The 24,259-nt window shown below is 33.9% G+C and overlaps 1 protein-coding gene across 1 annotated transcript in view; it reads right to left on the bottom strand.

Annotated features, from left to right (window-relative positions):
• Positions 1 to 10,860: 10,860 nt before the first annotated feature.
• The window catches only part of LOC149802765 (uncharacterized), an 80,092-nt gene continuing 66,693 nt past the window's right edge, over positions 10,861 to 24,259 (bottom strand). Inside the window, exon 15 of the mRNA XM_089952194.1 lies at positions 10,861 to 13,812. The gene's annotated coding sequence lies outside the window, so the exon portion shown is untranslated. The remainder of the gene's footprint in view (positions 13,813 to 24,259) is intronic.

Below are 24,259 nucleotides of genomic sequence, written 5' to 3' on the forward strand. Positions count from 1 at the left end.
GTGCTCTCGGTCAGGAATCTGTAGTTAATGAATTTATAGTCATACCTGGGATACTCTAAGATTACCAGACTGTCAGATATAATAAATATACTGTGTGAGATAAATATACTGTGTGAGATGAATATGCTGTGTGAGATTAAGCAAATTCTGTGAAATTTCATTTTTTATCTTGGTTATCTACATGCAACTTATTGTCCTTGGGTTCATGTTTTACTATACTTTTACTAAAATGCTGAAATGTGAAATATGTACACGATCTCTGAATGAAATGATACTCTTTTGTTATATTATAGCTAGACTTGTATCTATAATGCAACTTGTAATGAAAATTACTTGCAAAGTGTAATCTTTAGGTTTTTATTTGAGAGAAATATCACTATGGGGGTGAGATTGAGATGGTTCAAAATTCTGAAAGAAATGCCCTCAGCAATGGTGACTGAGAAAGTTCAAACCTTTTCCAGAATGCCATTCTGTGAGCAAGATTTTTTTTCCCTCCTGCTCTGATGTATCACATGTACAGTGACTGGCCAAAAATGAATTCTTGCATTATGCAATTTCATAGGTTTGTATAGAAAATGATGTATTTATAAGGATTTAATGGTATGTCAACACATTATTGGCTACAAGGTGCCACTTAAAAGTCAAGTTCTTAAGATGTAAATATAAACAACAAGACAAGAAAAACAACAAAAACCCTTCAAAAAATGTATGTAAACATGAAGTATTATAAAGGAAAAAATAGAAGGTAAAGATATAACAGTTCTGAAGAAGGTAATATAAAATAAAGGATAAAAGTATGCAAAATAACATGCTCAAACATAGGGTCACAATTTGCCATATAAGCTCTATTCTTTGAAAAAGTCAAAGATTTTCGCTGGTTGTACATCATCATTAAGCATCTTAACCGAGTTCACATAAAGCATTTGGTCTTAATGGGAGGAAATTGATACACTCAAGAACAATATGTTCCACTGTCGGTGGACACTTGCAAGGTATGCACTCTGGCCTGAGTTCACCTTCAGTTGGTATGCATTCTGGCCTGGGTTCATCCTTCAGTTGGTATGCAGTCTGGCTTGGTTTCACCCTTCAGGAGGTATGCACTCTGGCCTGGGTTCACCCTTCAGGAGGAATTATGTTCTGGCCTGGTTTCACCCACTTAGAGGTATACACTTTGGTCTAGTTTCACTCTTCAGGAGGTATGCACTCACGGCAGACATGGGTGGGGGGCAACCAGGGATATATACCCGGTGCCCAGGCCTGTAATGGGGCCCGGGCAGAACAACACTTTTTAATTTTATAAAAGAAATTTTTTGTTTGAACAAGAACCAGGAGTGGCCCGATTATTTCTTACCCCAGGGCTCATGATTGCTCTCTACGGACCTGTATGCACTGTGGTCTGGGTTCACCCTTCAGAAGTTACTCACTCTGGCCAAGATTCACCTTTCAGGAGCACTCTGGTCCGTGTTCACTCTTCAGGAGTAATGTGCTCTGGTCTGTGTTCAAGCTCCTGTTGGTATGCACAAGCCAGTTATGTGTAGCCTAGTCATAATTGTTATAATTGTCAGTGCTGCATCATTGCAAGTTCATTTATTTTAAATCTACAGCAAAATTAAATTATTTTAGACTGTAAGTGTTTTTATGGAATATGGATGCCCCAACAAACTCCCTGAAAATCTAAACAACATTTAGCAGGACAATGGTCAGATAAACAAGGTAACACTGTTTACTCTTACTACATTTATACTGCTGACAGTTACACACCAAACAAGTTGTTTTCAGGAAGCAGTAACAGATCAAGACCTATCAAAATTGCTGACAAGGACACACCAAAATGAAACCTTAATCATAGAAAGTGATGCATGATTTATGACTTCTTTTCAAACTCATTCATCTAGTCCAATACATCTAATACTAATATGTGAATTACACGCTCAATACTCTGACCACTAATAATTACTTTAGGTCTTCCATAATAAGCTCAGGGGTCCTCTCAGTAAATGTAATGAAAATTATTCAGTGGGGTTATCACTAGACTAGGCTTCCTTGGACACAAATGTTCCAATTCTGTGAAATGAAAAGCTGGGATTTTAATGAAACACTGGCTTATTATTGGAAAAATATGGTAATTCCAAGAACGTTTATAAATTCTACAGCACTGTCAGAACATGTCCATTACTGCAGAAGTTTTTGAAAGTTTTTGCAGCTGAAACTCCTCTATGGCCATGGCATACTGTAGATGCATTTCAAGTGTGTAACTCTCTTTTAGACTGGATATGTTCTGTGAAGACAAGAATATGAACCTGGCATTATCATCAAATTAACCAAATTTAATTTTCCTTCTCTTGTCTCTCTTATAACTTGTATTAATGTGCATACATATATTTAAAGAGACTTAAAACTCTGGAGAACAAGTTTATCACAGATATGAATATTTTCACATTAAAATTGTAATCATCATTAATGGAGTCATCAAAGGCAAATCAGGTGAAAAATGTTCATTTTTACAAAAGGAAAGGATAAAAAGGATAAAAAAATACCATACTAACAGGATATTGTATCTGTAAAAACAGGTGCTGTGTCAAAATCAGATTGCTAAATGGGAACCATAAATGTGTAATGTATTAAAGGTGAAACCACCATAATACACTGAGGTACAGTGTGTTAAAAAACAATCTGCATCATAATGTGTTTTTGTGCACATAAATGATCCCAAGTAATGGATAATAATTAGCTTTACCCTGCCTTTGTAACAAGTAGTGAGATTAGTTAGTACTGTATCATGTGAAGCATAACAAGTATTAGGATTGGTTGTAATTGCATCACGTGAAGCAGAAAACTAGAAGTTATTAGTTCAAAACACCAGAACCTCCATCTTGTTTGCTTTGACACTACATGTATTTATAAACAGTGGTTAGCATAAAGATTTATTAATTTATTTCTTGAGATTTAATCATACATTTATTACAATTTGCAACTGTGAAAATTGAACTTCATATTTTACATCATTCATAAAGCAATGAAACTTGAAATTGATTACTTACTATGCATGAATATATACTATGCCAATATGTGTATTCAATTTTCAAGCTTCATGTATCCTGTCAAGTCAGAATGTAAATTCTTAATGTAATGTTGTAAAAAAACAAACACAAAAAGTGTTCGTTAAACAGAGATGCCCCGTCACAGTGCCTGAAAAAACTTAACTTTAAAGCTAAAACAAGATATGAGGGATGGATGAATCAATTCAACCAGTATTTCCCAACCACTACCATGGTAGGGAATACAAATAGATATTCATGAGTCCAATTGCAAATAACATTGACCCTGAAATGCTGTTGCATAATGACTTGGCAGATTAGGGTATATGTTGTTTTATCTACTAATTACTCCCATCATATTGCATAAATACAGATCTGCCAGTGTAATAGCATATCTGGGTCTGTGCAATCTGCAGTTGGACTCAACGTATGGTATAGATGGTAATAATGATAAAAGTAAATTAAGCCCTGAAGTGGTATCCAATGTAATTAATATCAACATTACTGTAAGAGCTATGGACTACTTAGAGACCTTGGTGAGGGAACACTATGAATTAATAAGTTTACAAGGACAGTATTTTAAAACTTCTAAGTAGAAAATAATTTATCCCTGGCATTGGGTGTAGATTAAAAGGAAAATATTGACAATAGCAATGGTATAAACACTGATTTAAATGACCTCTGACACAAAATTTTATATATTAGCCAATTCATGTTCTCAATGTATAACTGAACATGTACATAACTAAAGGCTGACTTACTGAATACATACTTATGAAGCATACAGTGCAGTTGCTTTTAGAAAGTTGCTGAATTATTACTTTTTTTGAAACCAATTTACTCTAAAAATGAAAATACTGTATCAGTATTAGTAATAATAATACATGTAATAATAATAATAATGATGATAATAATAATAATAATAATAATAATAATAATACACAACATTAAAATATAAGAGTTTTTGCTCACTGGTACATAATTCTGCCAAGTATTTTGTTTTTGCTGTAGAAAGTATATCATATGGATTCCAAGGTCATCAATACCTTATAACAAGAACCATGTTATAATGAAGGTCTTGCATGTGAGGGAGTGCTGTATCTGTGCATGCTATGTCTGTATATTATGAATTCACATCCATTAAGCTATACATATTTCATTATTATGACAAAGCAACTGGTCTTCTCAGTTCAATTCCCCATTCCATATTTAAAATTATGATTGGAAAGGGTATAAAACCAGGCCCCATATTCTCAAAAACTTTTTAAACAAGAAACTGAAGCATCAAGCCCAAAACCTACGAAAGGCTACAACTTTAATATTAGAGGTCACAATCACCTAACTTTCAGATTTTTCTTACAGACTGCCTATTTTCCATTATAGAAGTTTTGAAGATTAACAACACATTTAGATATCTTATAAAAGAATATTTTACTTTGTACCAATGTAACAAATGTATCTTATGACAGTGACAAGTTTAGCTCGAGTGATCAATCAGGCTGAGAAATAGTCAGGGTCAGATATGCTGACACTTTTTAAAAGCACAGCTTGATCTACCATATGTACTCCCTCATAAGTTGGGGCCATCCACAAACAATATAAAACTGATCTGTTGAATTATGCATTGGCAGATTAGGATCTAGTTTGTTTGCTCTAATGATGGCTCACACCAGTATAAAACCAGCACATTATGTGATGACAGATCTGTGTGTATCAAGTCTGCAGTTGGATTCCACTTATATGCAAGTATATATGGTACTGTGTTCACAGTTGGGAGTTAAGATTATATGCAAGTATATATGGTACTGTGTTCACAGTTGGGAGTTAAGATTATATACAAGTATATATGGTACTGTGTTCACAGTTGGGAGTTAAGATTATATACAAGTATATATGGTACTGTGTTCACAGTTGGGAGTTAAGATTATATGCAAGTATATATGGTATTGTGTTCATAGTTGGGAGTTAAGATTATATGCAAGTATATATGGTATTGTGTTCATAGTTGGGAGTTAAGATTATATACAAAAACAGCATTGAATAAAAACTAGAGAATTTCTCATGTGATGAAACCAGCAAGCTATCTGTCAGAACATATGGGGATGTGGATGGGGTTATTATCAGTCATATATATCCATAGTAAATATTTATTTAAAAATATTAAATAGGGATGGGTGGGTGTGAACATGATATCAAGTATGATATGTACATTTATGTCTGGCTTTGCAATCTTCTAAGCGGACAATTAAATAGTCAGATATTGTTATCACATTTTAAATAAAGTCAGTAACGTCTAAAGAATGTTACCCATCTGAAATAAAAAACACATACCACTAAATATATACAAATCAAGACCATCTTCAAAAAATATATACCTAGATCTGCTATTGCACAATCTACATTGCTTGCTCTGCTGAGTAAAAATGAAAAACTTTATAGACCCAGATCTGCTGGCAAATTATGTGATGGCAGATCTGGGTCTGTGTAGTTTGACTTTACTTATAAGCAAGTATATATGGTAGTCAGTCTCATAGTTCATTCCCAACCACTTTTTAAAAGAACTAAGAAAGGAATATAATTTGTCCTCATTCTGGTTCCATTCTTTCAAGGCAGTGTAACGTCAATTTACTTGAATATTACAACAGAAATCATGCAAAGTAAAAATTTAATTTGATGTCTAATAAATATCAAAAAGGAGCAGTGTCAGAAATTATTTTCACCATAGCCGCTATGGAAGATAATCTCAAAAGGTAGACCATGAAAACCGATATAATTCAAAACTTTATTTTACAGAGTAAATGATAATGTCATAATAAGACCGTTACAGAGACCATTCACAGCTGTCAAAAATTGATCAACACCATAATGATATATAGCAAATGGTCTTGAACAAGGTCAAAAAGTAATAAGCAATGCCTTTATCTGATAAATAATGATATCACATTACTAAGCCATTGTTTTTTATGTACAGTTGGTTGATCTATTGCTGGTAACTATATACCAGATATATTTGTATTACACTTGCTTTTGAAAGAAAAAAATGTATGTCTAATTATTCTTGTATGGTCTTTGAACTCTCAATGCCAGTGAACAAGAGTCCCCTGAAGGGAGCAATGCACTACTGGCTGAGAAGAATTTCCATGCATGCAGGATTAAAAAAATCTTTGTTGGGAAATCCCAGCCGAGGGGTTATATTATTTGTCTCCCCATAATGCTCTGCTGAGTGGGGAGGGGAGACAAATAATGTAACCATGTGACTGGCATTCCGTCTTGGTACAAACACTGATGCAGATTATTTATCTCAGTTTTTTACAACTCAGTTAAAATAACCCTGCACCTTGCAATCTAGTTAGCAGATTCCAAACAAAGTATTCATCAGGTGCTATTATTGCTACTCAATCAATATAAAAGTCATCAGGCTTTGTACTCTTTATAAAAATCTGAATAATTATCTAAGTGGAATCTAGCTATATATGCCGCTCTTAGAAAAGGAAATAAATCAAGAAAAAAGTTAAAATTGTTATGTGTTGGAACTATTGCACAATGAGGATCTCAAGCACTGTGCTTTTGTTTTCGAAATGCTGCACATTAACATGAATATGTTAATGACGGCAACGGGGTGACCTGTTGACCCTAAGTACAAGAGTTTTACTCATGACAAAATAGAAATATAAAATCATTGATATTATTACTATCTTCTCACATTTAATCAATGGGTACCATATGAAATTGATAAAAAATAATACCTTTTATACAGTTAAGTTTTAACTTTCATCAGTTTTAATTTGGAAAACATTCAATGCTAGGCAACAGTACAATACTACGCAGTACAATATGCCTACTGGGTACAGTTCTAATGAAGTATGTAGTTACATCATGAAATTGCTAATTCATGACTTTCGTGGAAATTTATATTTTCTGTCCTGGAAATATGGCAAGTGTTGCTATCACTAGTGCAATGATACGCTACATGGAAATCTTGTAGAACAGCATGTGGACTGATGAATAAACCACTCAGGTTGGTAAGTGCAGGAGTTTTCATTTGCACTCACATTATATTTGATTCAACTGGAGCAGATTACGGGTGTTCAACGAAGTAAGAAGAAACCAGTTTGACATAACACAATTTTGGTTTTTCCTGGCTTTGGAGTATCACTTGTGAGTTTGGTTTTTGTGTGGCCGGTGATGTCTATTACCTGTGTGATTGGAGCTTGATCTGTGTGTGTGTCAAAATATTTGTATGGTGTTATCAAAGTTGGAGAGACCTTAAGTTGCTGTATGAGTAAATTTATTTTTTTTCTCGATCGGTTGGTTTTGTTGGATTTTATAATAACTCCATCAAGCACAGCAGAAGACATAAAAAGTTTCTTTTTAAAAGTAGTTCTTAGCGTGTGGACACCATGACTGAAAAGTAACATTATCAAAACAGGTTTTTTTCTCCATCACATGGGTGAGAAAAGACACTCCCTTCAGCCTATTATTCCATTTAACTGTAGTACTGAAATTGATAATTTTGAACAACTCCAACATGATAAAATTGTTAAAAAAAGAAATTTTATTTTCTTACATGAAAATATTAACAGCTTCACAAGATACCTTAAGAGTTGTACAAAATTCATTGTCATGACCCTTGACCGTAACTTGATATAATGGACAGAAAGTCACAGAAGTTATCTTAATGTCCAGATATTATCACATCATGTGCTCAGTTAAATCAAATCAATGACCTTTGATTTAACCCCAGTGTCAATCAGGTCTGGTTGTCAAACTCCAACACAAAAGAGCAGATTGTCAGATCCGTACCATTTTTATTTAGAACCAATTAAAATCTCAAGAAGTGTTTTAGTGAAACCCCATTTCAACCATGCATGAGGAGTAAATGATAAATAGATGGCCACTACGCTGACAGTCAGATGAGTCTCAATTTCATTCATATGGCTAATTTAGTGTTTCATTGACAAGACCATCCATCCATCTTAACGTTGATAAGACCATCCATTTAGGAAATAGCCATATAAAGGCTATAACGATGATCAAAGTAGCCATGTTGGAGGTTAGATCAACACCATTTTAATCTATGAATACATGTAACTATATATTGAGGTAATTTTTAGTTAGCATGGCCATCTGTTTAGGAGTAGTTGTTATAACTTTGCTACATGACATCATCATGATTTCTTTTAAAATCAGGATCAACTAAATATTACGAGAAGTGTTTTGGTGAAAATCCCTTATCAATATGACGATCTCTTCAGGAGCAGCGATAAAATGATTTTCAGGATGGGTACTATTGTTGGGCATCAATTTCTATTTTGGACTAAGCAAAAACTATCAGAAATGTTTATGCGAAAACCCAATGTCTATAGGACCATCTGTTCAGAAAAAGTAGCTATAACAAGAGTTTCAATATTATTACCATGGTGGCCGTATTACATGTCTGGATGGCACCATTTTCATTTAGAACCAACCACATATCATAAAACATCTTTTATTTATACCTCAATTCACTATAACTTTCATTTCAGGAGAAGTAGCAATTACAAGGTTGAAAAGATGGCCACCATGTTGATGAAACTGGATCAGCATACATTTTAATTAAGACCAACTATACATTATAAGAAGTCTTATGGGATGTATGAGGGGCAACATTTTCAAGGGTCCTGACTGGTTGAGTGGTCTAAAGTGCTTGCTTTTATTGATTATTGCCATCCAACCTGTCTGCATTGGTTTGAGTCTATGGCTTGGTCATTGTGGGCTTGTGAGAAAGCATGCCAGTAACTTCCCATGGATTAGTGGTTGTTACCAGGGTTTTTCTAGGTTCTTCCTTCATCAGTCATACTGGCCACCATGTATCCATGTGCTGAAAAATGGTGTTAAACCCACAATATTTTGATTTATAAACATGACACACCAAACAGTCTTTTTAGTATAACCTCAAGTTGATATGATTTTCCACTCCGAAGGGGTAGTAGTGTTAACAAGATTTTCAAGAGTGCTGCTATGGCGGCAATACTGGGTGTCCTAGAGGTACTATTATCATTTAGGACCAACTAGACATTAAAACAAGTTGATGGTTAAAATGACGAGTAGCAATAACAAGATTTGGGCCACAATGGCACCTATTTCATGTTGGAACTTCTAGATATCATACAAAGTCTTTTGGTGAAAACGTCATGCTGATATGACCTTCCAATCATAAGGAATAATCATAACAAGACTTTCAAGCTGGATGTCAGACAGGCACCATTTTCTCTGAGGACCAGTTGATGACCACTTTAGGGTCACACCAAGAAAAGGTTGAGAACTACTGACTAAGGACCAACTGAACATGATAAAAAGTCTTTTAGTGAAAGTTGATATGACCATTCGTTAAAGAGAATAACAAGATTCTCAAGATGGTCTCCATTGCAGCCATACTGAATGTCAGATTAGCACCATTTAAATTTAGCTTTTTGGTGAGATGTCATGTCAATAAGAATATTCATTCAGGAGTAGTGATAACAAGATAAGAAATCATTTTTCAGATTGGCATCTTTTCAATTACGACCAAAGCTACAAGAAGTTTATTTTGGTGAAAGCCATATTTAAATATGACCATCCATTATGAAGGGAAAGCAATAACAAAGATTTTTAAGATGACCATATTGGACAACAGATCAGCACCATTTTCATACAGGATATAACTAAACATAAAATGATGCTTGTTGAACACACCATGCTGATATGACCATCTATTCAGCTATAACAAGATTTTCAAGATGGCCACAAAAGCAGCCATGCTGTATTTCAGATAAGCATCAACTTCAATTAGTAACAACTGTACATATACATGCCCTCCCCACACTTGAGAGGTATAAGCGTAATTATTACGTTTCTAATTGGCAATAAAAACATAGTTTGGGTATAAAAAGTGTTATATATATATATATATATATATATATATATATATATATATACATGTATATAACATGCCAGAACTACAGCATGAATGAAAACGATACATTTACTTTTGCTACTAACCTGGTTCTGCAGCTGGTCAAAATTCTTGTCACAAAGGGCAAAATTCATATGGATTAGGACCAGAACACAGGCACAAAATATAGTGAAAATTATTTATACTCAGCACTAACTTTAACTAGTCTGCATGTATAACTTTCCTTGAATGATTGTGAACTGGAATTCTGCAACTAGCATGACCACATACTCCGAGTGCTGTATTACACATACTCCGAGTGCTGTATTACACATACTCTGAGTGCTGTATTACACATACTCTGAGTGCTGTATTACACATACTCTGAGTGCTGTATTACACATACTCTGAGTGCTGTATTACACATACTCCGAGTGCTGTATTACACATACTCTGAGTGCTGTATTACACATACTCCGAGTGCTGTATTACACATACTCTGAGTGCTGTATTACACATACTCCACTTATATTCTTTAAAAGTTTGTAAACAGGTGTTGATTTGTCCTTTTTTTGTGATTTGACATATTTTTATCTATCTGCTTTAACATCTTCTATCATATAACATCCACAAACTCACATCACAAAGTGTTTTGCTTAACATCTGGCGTGATTTTGTTTAAAAGGACAGACTGGTCAGCTAACTAATCAGCTTATCAATATAATGAATCTGTGTAGAATATTTCGAAGAAACCCATCTTTTTTCCTTGTTAATGGGTCCATCTACAGTTGCTATAAATAGAAAATAAGGAAAAAACTCTTACACTACTATTAAGCAGCAGCAATCTTTTCAAGAATATTCGCAAATTTATACAAGTGGAATCAAAGATATGATAACAAAAATGACAAAATCTTTTTACTGCTTTATTTTTATTCTTTAATGTACCAAGAAAGCATAATCCATATCCAGGTTAGTATAATACATATTTTGGTGAAGAAAAAAAAGACATAATGATTGTGCCAAAAGCATAATGGTTGGCATGTATGTAGACATTACACGAAGTCTCCCCGTGAAAACCCCATGATCATATGATCATGTATTATGGAGGAATACCAAGAACAAGATTTTCAAGAGGGCCAACATGCCACTTACAGAACTTGTTCTTTTGCATATACCATTCTTTCTGTGTCATTTCTGGTCTCAAATGCAAGCCATCCAAAGTTTGGTCAAGGTATAAGGGTCAAATTGTTGTGTGGAAAGAGTTTTTCTTCTTTACCTCCATGTGACCTTGACCTACTTATAAGGCTTGGTGATTGGTAGATGGCACTGAACACGAGTTACTAAGGAAACAGATGGATGGATATACAACAGAAGGACAGATGGAGGGATATACAACAGAAGGACAGATGGATGGATGAACCACCAACATCATAACATGACAATTGCTGCCTTATGGTGGCCATAAAAAGAAATTGACTTGGATCTGTCATTGTGTGATAGCAAACCTGGGTCTCCAATGTTTGAAGTTGGGCGTAAGTTATACACAAGCAAATCCAGCATTACAAAATCTGTTTAATACATGGAATTAGTCCTCCTAATGACATTAAATTATTAAAAAACTCTCAAAAACACATTTAGTGTGCTTTAGACAATGATTTAATGGATAGTTGAAGACAAGTGCTGAAAGTGCCATTAAAAAACCATTCAACGAATTGATCCAGTTGGAGATAACCAACAGAACTTTAGTCTGGATCTAAATTTTATAGTGGAATCCAGCAAACCAACTTGATTCATTTTAAATGTAGCTTAATTTTAACCAATCAAATGTGGAAAGATCAGAATTAAAGTTCAGCGTATGTTGGCAGAACTCGGAATGAAATGGATGTATCTTTGAAATAGCAGTGGTTGAAAAATCTCTTAAAAATTCACTCATCCAATGAGGCAAGTACTGTCAACTTTTAATTATCAAGAATAAACTGACTCAACCAGCTGTTATAGAACTAAAAAAGCCGCCAAAGTTTATAAAATTTGATTGTGTGAAAGACTGTTTTCAAGAAACTTATTCTTTTAACTTTGCAACACCAGTTGTAAGTAATTACAACTAAGACAAGCCTGCTCTCCTCCTGGTACATATTTATTCATATTGATGAGTGATGATTAAGTGCTTGTACAACTTAACAGTTTATCAAAAAAAATGGAAAACACTCTTCTAGTAGAAAAACTGGTGTCTCTGAAAATAATAAAATGTTCTTTTTGCACACCAAATCCTGAGAACATCAAACATTTGGTTTTTTTTTGTCCAGTTGTGACCTTTTTTAGGAAAGATATTTTTCAATAGAGAGAGACTAAATGTACATACATTAAACGCTGACCTAAATAGAAGTAATAATATTTGGAATATGAGATTTAAGACAAGAGATTTGACTTTGAATTTAATTCTACTGCATGCAAAGCAATACATATATCTGAGTCTAAAATAAATGAACATCATTTATACATCATCATTTTAAACTGTGGACAAATTTGATTCATAACACAGAAATATTTAATGCTATTAACTATTGTAAGCTGGATAAATTCCATGAAAAATGGAGTTTGTACACAAATCTAATGCCAGATCTTTGTAACTGGGCTGTATTTTCAGTATGTTATTATATTTCCTCTCTACTGCACCTCCCTTTCTATATAAACTCTCATTATAACAGTTAAATTTTGTATAAAAAAACTACATTATATTTATCATGTATAAATGTAGATGACTTATTCTTTTTTGTTATATATCTTCATACTTCTGTGAATGTCTGGCATGGGACAACTCTCCTAGCAATGACCAGCCTATGACAAGGATAATAAAAAACTTCCAGAATGGACTTTAAATAAAAGATGGCAATATTCTCAACTGAAAATCCTTTTCATTAAAAACATACACAAAAAAACACCTGGTCAGTCCTGACTCAGAACTTCCATGACTGGGAAAGTGATTAGAAAATTCACTTGACCACCAGAAATTTTCCCATTTTCAACCCCCTCAATGGCATGATGAGCCGAATGTTTGAAATCTAGATTTAAAATTTCAAGATATTTTGAAATTGTGTCCACATAATTAAGGGTTAACAGTAGGCAGTGTCTAGTTAACAGTAAATATCTATACTGTAAATAAACTACACCCTGATCTGTGGACTTTTGGTGTGATGGTACACTAGATCTATACCGTTTCTTGCTGATTATAATTTAATTAAGATGTGATGAAATAAAGTTTCTCCTAAGGAAGAAACATCCATTGCAGATCTCTAATCAAGCATGTTCCCCTAACTTTATGATAAGTCTAACAGGAGAGAAAGGTCTGAGTAATGGAGCTTTATAGAATACAAGAACATCTGTATTGAATCTGTATAAAGATGTCTGGTGACAATGAATCAGGTTGTGTGACTGTGTAACCATGAATCAGGATATGTAACTAAGTAGCCAACTGTATCTGGTGATATTCAATCAAAATATATAATTGTTTAACCAACTGTATCTGTTGACAGTGAACCTGAATATAAAACTATGTAACCAAATGTATCCAGTGACACTGAATCAGGATAAACAATTGTGTAATGAACTGTATCTGGTGACAGTGAATCAGGATTTTCGACTGTGTAACCAACTGTATCCAGTGACACTCAATCAGGATATACAATGAGATCCACTTTTTGTTTTTCTTACAAAAAATTGGGATATGTTCACCATCAACAATGAGTACATGAAGAAAACTTGTTGTCCATGTGGTGAAGACAGGCCACATCTTTTCCTGTCTGAAATCTTACTCCATTAGGACCCACTGTGCCAGGATCACACACACAATTCACAAGTATCTCCCTGTTAAAAAAAGAAAGTGAGAAAATATATATTTGTAATTAAAAGTAGGAGTGCTTCAACATTCCACACAAATTAAAGATAATGTTCTTGCACCTAAATGCCAACAGAACAGACACATATCCAATGGCACAATGAGATATGGGACTATGCAGTTTTTTCTACCTAATGCTTTCATATAAAAAGCAAAGACCCCAATCTGCAAGTGTATACTGTGATAGCAGCCAGCTGATTATGTTCACAACTAAGCATTATAAGTTGGTAAATATGGTTTCATAAAATAATTTTCTGAAGGAAGAAATATCCATTATAGATCTCTGATCAAGCATGTTTACCTAACTTTATGATGTCTACCAGGAGAAAAAGGTCTGCGTGATAGAACTTTCTAGGCTATAAGAACATGTTTTGAATCTGTAAAAAGCTGTCTGGTAACAATCAATCTGGATGCGTGAATTAAATCCAAAGTCAAGATCTATTCTGTGACACACAATTGAGCAACCATTTGTTCTATATTAAAAAAAAAACTGTGCTGAAATATCTTTTGACTGTGCCATTTTCAGTCCCTACTATTATGTCTTCATTAAATCACAGATATATTTAGAAAATTCCACCATTTATAATAAAATGGAGGGCAGAGGGTGAACTTTCCAATAGCGTTTGAGTTCTAGAATAGACCCTATAACCTTCAATAAACATTACATTGGTAAAATATTAATTTTCTTTTGCAGACATAAAAGAAGCTGGTCATCATAAAAAAAATGTCCTGTAAAGAAATGATTAATGCTGCTCCAAAATTAGGTTGCCTTTAATTATCACATTATTGCAGACCTTTCTGACCAAGATGTCTCTGCTTAACTTTGATAAGTTATGAACCTGGTCGTTATAGTGGTCAATGTGGTAATAATAATCTGGCAGACATTGTGGAATACAGTGTTTCTTGTGAGAACTGGAGGACATTAATGCTCTACTATTGCAAAATGAGTTTACTGGTGATATATGTTGATGGAGCCAGCCAAATAAATGTTTGCAACAGTACAAGGACCATTAACACCCATCAGCCCTCAAACTCAAGACTCTCATGGCCCTTTATAACATAAATTGGCAAAAATATTTCATTCTCCTTAGTGCTATGAAATGGACAAGCATTACACATTCTCTACCAATAAGCAATGCCATTGACTGACCAACCATATTTTGACCATTAAAAGACCACCCAAATTCCTTTTTCTTTAGATGTAAATTCTGACATGGGGAAACACATACAAAGCATTAAAAATCCTTTGAAATTCCACTGAGAATACAGTAAAACACCATTGCTATTGAACATGCAAATGTGGTCAACTTTTCTTTAATGTAAACATGAAGGCACTAAAACTGTGTTGAAAATAATTACAGTGTGTTTTCAATGGTCACATACAAACAATATAAAACTGAACCTAATGTTGCACTGTGTTGATATATAATTGGGTCTAAAAAGACATTAGTACACTAGTCCAGGGGCTACCACAAATCGAGTCAAACTGCAAACAGCAAAGATTCTGAAGTGCCCGCACACCTAGGCTATATGTTGTTTATTCTACTGGTTACTCCTAACAAACTGCAGAGACCCAGATCTGCCAGCACAATATACAATGGCACATCTGGGTCTGTGCAGTTTGGAGCTGGACTCAACTTATACGTGAGTATATATATGTTATATGCACTTTTATTGTGTATATTCATTTTCTTTCAACAGTTCTTTGACTTCTTACATGTACAGATCTATCCTTTGAAGTAAAACATGCACTTAATATTTTTCTTTCCATTCCTGTACATATATATTCTTACTTTGATGAGTTGTTGGAGAACATGTAAAAATGTATGCACGTTATGTCAGAATTCTTGCAAAATATTTGCATGGGTTTCTTGAAGATACAAATCTTTTTTTGGGACATAAACAATCTACAGGCAAAAAAGCACTTTGTCTGATTGTGGGATTATATACTATTACCACTGAACTCAAACAGATATCATATACACTCACTTATAATTTGAGTCAAATTGCAAACAACAGTGATTCTCATCTGCTGTAGCATAACGTGAATGCAGATCAGAGTCTATGATGTTTGATTTACTAATTATATGTACTCCCAACAAACTGCACAGACCCAGATCTCTGTTGCATAATATGCTGGCAGATTTGGGTCTGTGTACTTTGCAGTTGGATTGGTCTTATAAGTGAGTAAAAACAGTAATTTATTTTCCTCCATGTTGATTGGCAATATGGCTAGATGAATACATTAACTACATCATTATATTATGATTGTTATGGATGGGATATTTGACACATTTGACAGTAACATAATAAATTAATGGCAAAAGATTTAAATGTTGGATTATACATTACTCGCATATAAATCTCTTTCATTTATCACGTCTGGGCAGTCTTCCAAGAATTAAGCTACACTGGTTAGACAAGAAAATTACATTTCAGACATCTCAAAGAAATTGTCAGAAACTTAGTCCACTTTCAAATAATACTTTAAAAAATAATTATATAACAAACTTGTCACAATGTATTGGCAGAAACTGTAGTATCATTAGAAAATGTGGTATTTCACATCAAGTTCTACATCTCTGTCAGCCAGATACCATGGAATGTGAAATGTTCAAAGGTTGCATATGTAATGAAGTGATATGGTAGTCTGTGCAACTAACTCCAAGTACAGTATAAGTGAAAACAGTATTGATCCATGCTTCACCAACAAGTATACTTCACTTCTAAGTCACATACAAGTTATTTATAGGTGTTATAAGCAACTATTACTTGAGTATACATGAAATGTAAGTTAATGCACAAGTTCATTTTCTGAATAACAATTTACTGAAAAATACAGTCTTAAGTCCAAGGTTTACTGCAAAATACGCTCCAAGTTCAACAAGGTGTTATTATGATTTTTACCCCCGAAATTCTTAACTTTTCACCAGATTAACCAATCTAAATGAGTCATATGATCAACAAAAAAGCAAAAGAATCTCATATCTTATGATCTTTGTATTAAGAAAACCATTGAAATAAAACTTCCAGCTGTGATGCATCTTACATATCACAGAATAAAGAAATGTCTGTGTGTCTGTATGCATGTGTGTGAATTGCAAATGATGCATCTTACATATCACAGAATAAAGCAATGTATATATATGTGTGTGTGTGAATTGCAAAATGATGCATCTTACATATCACAGAATAAAGCAATGCATGTGTGTGTGAACTGCAAAATGATGCATCTTACATATCACAGAATAAAGCCATATATGTGTGTTTGTGTGTGAGAATTGCAAAATGGAGACATGAATGAGTATACACAACCACACATTGCAGATACACCTTGTAAACAAGGACATTTTTTTTAGCATTGAGCAATAAATTATTTTCTATAATTTATTTGATTCCAAACATTTAACTATATATTCTAACGAAATCAAAGAAATTAATTTATTATTGGACACTGAAAATTTTTCTAAAATTGAAAAGATGTTTCAGCTGCTAAAATCCAGAGCCCAAAAGATTTAAATACAACCACTGGATTAGCCTGGCGTATCTCCTTATGGAAGGCACTATACTCCAACTGCCTTAGCACTAAATTAGCTACTTTTGATGCTAGGCCATAAAACACCAAAATCAAACCCAAAAAAAATATTATAATGATCTATTAGAATACAAATCCACCCATCAAATATGGTTGGAAAAAAGACTGTCAAACTTCTAAAGCACTACTGGCTGAAGCGTATCATTTGCACCCAGACAGGTGATGCATGACATTGGTTAAGTCTCCATTAAATTTAACTTTTAGGTTTTTAATTCATTAAACAGAATTAAAGTCAGATATAAAAAAGAACATCTCCCTAAAATATTTTAAAAATATTTCCAATAAGAGATGTATGGATGTATACTGTCTAACAGTCATGCTTAAACTCTCTGGTTAGAATGGCTGCCATGTTCAAGAGATATACACTTAAGTTTGATCTGGTGTTTAAGGCATGGCAACACAAGCAGGTTATTTAGTATTATGGCAATTGGAGTAATGTGCCCCAGGGCTTACAAGGGTAGCTAATCAAATGGAAAGGGTTCAAATATCTTATGACATATGGGAGAGTGAATCAGGCCTGTTCTAGATTCCCAAACCTGCTGGCTGGATAAAACTGGGTGCCCGTAAAGAGGCCATATAAAGATGCAGCTTTGATGCTGTTTATCTGGATTTGATTACAGAACATGATCAATCTTGATCAGTGTACTCAAATCTACACTGATCTGACGCTCAACATGGTCACAGAAACTATTCTGATACTATCTGCAATTTTCTAAGCACATAAAAAAATGTGATCTAAGGAGCATGTTTGGTGAATGTTCCCTACTCTGTCAGTGTACTGACAGGTGTACAAGACTGTGCTAACATAAAGGGTGTGGTGCTTTCTATACCTAAACTTAAAATAGCGATTCATTGTGGTGCCTGTATCTAAACAGAGAGAGAGAGAGAGAGAAAGAGAGAGAGAGAGAGAGAGAGAGAGAGAGAGACTTTTCTCTAAAAAAGAAGATACACTAGAGAACCAATCTTTTTCTGGTTAAAACTGCTAAATTTTCTCTTTGTACAGACCGTAATCATTCTGAATAAATTGTGGGTCATTTTATGGAAAGAAGGTAAATCTCATAAAATCTCATAAAAAAGACCCCATATAACTAGTGAACATAATTTTGTACAAGAACCAACCAAAAACTTGCTATAAACATGTCATTTTGTATATAAACTCCCATCAGTATGAACCAGTTCAGCCCTTGCTGTTTATCATGTGAATGCCTGCAGATGAATGGCACAATACATATCTGAAAAAAGGCAATGGAACCAGTCTATATATCATTCAAATTCTCTGGTGTGATAAGGACAAATTACTTTCTTACCTGTGTACACCTGAGATTCCAGAGGAGGTCAATATATTGGCACTGTCTGTACCTTACATTAAAGGCTGATAGGGATGGGGTGAATCTTAATAATATACCAGGATACTGCCCTAATGTCTATCAAGTACTTTGTCAAAACTATTCAACACAGACAAATACTTGAATAGTTTCTTATTTTTTCAAAGGTGAATGGAAATGACAGCTGGGCATTGTCAGCAGGCATGCATCACAAAAAATATAAAAGTACCACTACTAGTTCTTAAATTTTCTTAAAACACAAGTCTACCCATATACCTTGTCTTTATTTTCATGGTTAAAAGCAGAAAATATAGTTCAGAGCATCAGAGCAAACACATTTCTACTGCACTTTTTGTTTATATAAATGTAAGTATCAAGAACAGCACGGACAGGTGTTTTCTTTCAAATTTAGACTGTAGTTAAGTACCACTTATAAGCTGGATCCAATGGCAATCGACACAGAATTAGATTAATTTTATATATGCAGTTAACTCACTGAAAGTAACCCTGCTCCTCTACTGAGCAATATAGTATCTGAAAATAATTCTGACATCATTAACATTGTATTTGGAATAGTTTTGAAGACAACAGTATGTATACTATTTCACTGTATGCTGTTCAAACTGTACTACAAGTTTCTGATAATCTGTAACAGAGAAGACATGGTGGCTCAGAGGAAATGTATAAGTTTGTAGCATTACCAAATAGTGGGTTATAGGAATGAATCCTACCCAGACCAGTCCATGCTGACTGTCATAGTAAAGATGTGGGCCAATAGTCACGTGGGATCGATCTGGCCTGAGACCTGGTTTTATCCATTTATTTACATCATATGTGGCTTTAAAACTCTGTAGTGTTTCCTGGAAAGGTGTAAAAGTAGGTCACAGTGACCTACTTTTGGCAAGGAGGTGTATGACTCGAGATGTCTTCTAATGACAAATTTTGTACTCTTCAAGCTACTGATTTCCTGAATAAAAATGTCATATATTATTTGAATATAAAAAGTAGGTCAGAGTGATCTATGTTTGATATTGTGGCATAGAACTTATCAGAATGCTTATAAGTTTTCATCACTGTATAAGCTAAAGATTTTACGAATCTCAGTTTTAGGATGGCAGCGAGTATATTTTTGTGGAGGAAGAACTTGGGAAGACTTTGGGGAGAACCATCGATCCATGGGAAGCTACTGGCAAGCTTTCTCATATACCCATGTTTGCTGAGCCAAGATTCGAACTAATGCAGGCAGAAGTGAGACTATGAGTGATCTGTAAAGGCAATCACTCTAGTAGGTCACTTTGATGCATTTGGTATGGTGGTGTAGTACTCATCATGATGAATATGCACTGCCCAAGGAAAATAATCAGAGAAACTGACTTATACACATAGGTGTGAATTCCTTAATACCAAAGCCAGCAACTACATGGTGGAGAAGGAGGAATAGTTATAAACTAAGATATTGGTGAACTAAATATATAACACCTAAGACAAGAGATATGACTGCTAGAGCTACAATGGCTTAGTGGTTAATGTGTTGAACCTGAAACTGAAAGAATATGGTTCAAAACCTACCATTGGATCAGCCTAACTTGGCTAACAAATTGTACCCTTGGGCAAGCCACTTTACTCAAATTGCCTCATCACTAACCAACATGTGTTGCCAGAAAACAACAAATCATTAGTTAAAGACATAACTCTTACATTAGTATAAAATGGTAAAGCCCATCCCTATTGCCCAAGTACAAATCTTAAATTGTGCCATTTGCTTAACTAAACATATTAATTTTCAATACTCAATATGCATACTTCATGGAGAATAATTTGAAAACAGTTCCTCCCAAAAAAGAAATCAATATGTGAAGTTACCTCATTAGGTAATTTCAATACTGACATCACCAAAAATTAAAATCAAAGAATGCTTCAAATAATGTAAAGAAATAGAATAAAATCTATGCCACAGTATATAATAATATAAAATGATTATGCATTTGCTTTCACCTGAATGTGCACTGCCCCTTGCATTTTAAACTGAATTGTGTGTGTTAGATTGGACTTTTTACCAAGTCTCTAATCATACTGTGAAGTACCTTATATACTCACTTGTATGGCTGGATCCAACTGCAAACTGTATAGACTCAGATATACCAGTGTATAATGTGCTGGCAGACCTGGGTCTATGAAGTTTGTTATGAGTTATCAGTAGAACGAACAAGAATCCCTCAAAGAGGCTGATGCTCTACTGGATGAAAAGAATATCCTGGAATTCAAAATAAGACCTTTTCTTCCTTTTTATTGTCAAGTGCTGAAACCATCTCAGATAATCTTCAGCAATAACAAAATTGTCAAATTTAGCTCCTGTGGTGCACATAACAGATGTCAGCTTGGCACCATTTTCATTAAGGACAAAGTAGACATAATTCGACAACATTTGGTGAAAATCTCATGACATAATGATCATCTGTTCAGTGGGAGTAGTGTCACCAAAATTTTTAAGGTAGTCATTGCAGCCATATTGGATGTATGACTGGCACCATTTTCATTTAGGAGTTGGTGAAAACACTCATCATAAGGTTCATCCATTCAGGGGAGTAGTGACAAAATATTTTAGATTAGTTGTTGTGGCAACCATATTCATTTTCAGGACCAACTATATATCATATGAAGTCAAGAGGAGTAGCAATAGCAAGTTTTTCAAGATGGCTGCTGAGGTGACCATATTGAACATCAGATTTGTACAATTTTCATTTAAAGCCAATTGAGCATCATAGGAAGTCATCAATTTGACTTTCTGTTCAGGTAGCATTGTGAGAACAAGATTTTTTAAGATGGCTGCCATGGTGGCCATAGTGGATAACACATAGCACCATTTTTAGTTAGGACCAGCTAGACATCATAAGAAGTCTTTTAGTGAAAATATGACTTTACATTTAACTAGAGTTGTGACAAGATTTTTAACACAGCTGACAAGACCAAGTTAACTGCACAAACCTTAGACACTTGGACAAGCAAAACCATATTTTAGTTTATTTATACAGTAACTAATAACACCAGTACCTGGCCAATTAATGATAACATTTTATGTCACTTGTATTATCATACTTGAAAATATGATCTACAAGTTTAAAGAAAAGGAATATGCTAATGAATAGGAGAAGATAAAGGTCTTCTATGATGGGGTCAATTCACCAGACTTTGTAGATTACATGCTGATAATGGTAGTCACTGTACAATTGGGTTTTTATTTTTGGTTCCATTCCTTTGGGATATCTGGGAGATGATACTATTAAAATACAGAGCAAGTAAATACCTTTAAAAAAAATCACCTGTCAAACAAACATGGCGACTTGGCAATTTATTCTCTGGGTACCAGTCATTGACCTTTAACCTTTTAGCTTCATAATCCTTATTCAGATACAAAATAATTACATACAAGATACATTTTATTTCATATCAGGATTATTAGTTATTTGCACCTCAAGATGCTGCCTCAGATACTGAGTACAAATTTCTGCATACATGCCAAGGAAAAAAAATACCTTTAAGGATTTAAGGTATTAACTGGGACTTTGGTAGGAAAAAATTAATCAATGATATTATGATTGATTAATGTCCTAGTTTATTGATTAAATGAGTAGCAAGTTTTACCCCTTGATGTATTTTCTATTTCTTTTAAAAAAACCTTTTGTTGATAAACATTACCCAAGAGATAAAGCTATTTATACACACCACTCTTTGAAATGATTGATTTAGTCCATAGGACAAATTCAAACATAAGAATGACTTTGCAAAATTTGTTACAACACAATGTTTAATGGATCATTCAATTTTAAATAATTGTTCTCCTAACAATGGGTTTCCAATTGTTTTCTTTTTGGAAGATCTTTTATACTCAATGATAAAATATATATTGTATTTCAGTAAAAAATTACAGTAAAATTGAATTCCTAATTGCTAGTGTGGAATGAGCTTAATTAAAATAAGACAGACAATTTCTTCATAGAGAAAGTTGGCATGCAAATGGGTGCCACTGGCATGCCATTCTACTAGTGCTGCAAAATGCATGTTATCAAACCTAATGCTAACAATCAATTAAAAGATGACAAGTTGATCACTCAAGACATATTACAGTACTGCATGAAATATTAGTAATCAAGTTTTCAAAAGCACAGATATATCTTCTTTTGAGGCTGAACAAAATTCTGATCAGATACATAATAGTTTTCAAAAACATTTCAGGTATGATGTAAAGAGTTCAATATACAGGACAATAAAACACCTGTGATTAAATTTTTGGGTCAATAATCATATCTTGAATAAAACTTTATAGGCCGGTCAGTGCATTCATTATTGCATTAGGTCAACTAAAGATTTTATCTAAGTTAAAACAAGCAAAAAACTGAATGCTTAAGCAGGACAATGGGTACGACAATTCCAATACTGACCAAATAGCCCTTTAAAAGTACAATTCCAATACTGACCCAATAGCCCTTTAAAGGTACAACAATTTCAATACTGACCCAATAGCCCTTTAAAGGTACAATAATTCCAATACTGACCCAATAGCTCTTTAAAGGAACAACTTAAATACTGACCCAATAGCCCTTAAAGGTACAAAAACAATTCTAATACTCACCCAGCAGCCCTTTAAAGGTACAACTATTTCAATACTGACCAAATAGCCCTTTAAAGGAACAACAACTTCAATACTGACCCAATAGCCCTTTCAAGGTACAACAATTTCAATAATGACCCAATAGTCCACTAAAGGTATAACAATTCCAATACTGACCAAATAGCCCTTTAAAGGTACAATTCCAATACTAACCCAATAGCCCTTTAAAGGTACAATACCCAATAGCCCATTAAAGGTACAATTCCAATACTGACCCAATAGCCATTTCAAGGTACAATTCCAATACTAACATAATAACCTGCAAAAGATCAATAAAGGAAGATTCACATAAATTGGCATCTCTGCTTCTTTTCTATATTTAACAATCAAAGGTATACAAAATTGGGCTAGCTGAATGAACATTTACTTGTTACAATGAATTTAATTGTATAAACTAGTCAGGCACTGCTATCTTCCATGATACTTAATTTTGTATGCAATTCTTTATCTTTGCATTTTGTAAAACTTAACTTTCAATCAACACTGTATGGTCAGTATTTTGCTGACATGCCATTAAATAATATATATATATATATATATATATATATATATATATATAAGACAATTCTTGCTGCTCCTAAGCAACTCAGCTAACAAACTAATGAATGGATAATAAAATTTGATTTAAAACCTTATCAGAAATATAATTGCTAGACTGTTGTCATTAGCTCACCAAAACAGAAACAAGTTCATTTAAAACAAGCATGAATTTCACTCATGATCATACTCAAAAATATTTCCATCATATAGACCACTGCTTGCCTAGTCTGTTTAAAATCCAATAAAAACACAGTCATTAGAGTGGTGAAAAAGTCTCCGTATGGGAT

The sequence above is a fragment of the Sinohyriopsis cumingii genome, chromosome 3 (genome assembly GCF_028554795.1).
Source record: "Sinohyriopsis cumingii isolate HCF-2022 chromosome 3, ASM2855479v2, whole genome shotgun sequence".
NCBI lineage: Eukaryota > Metazoa > Mollusca > Bivalvia > Unionida > Unionidae > Sinohyriopsis > Sinohyriopsis cumingii.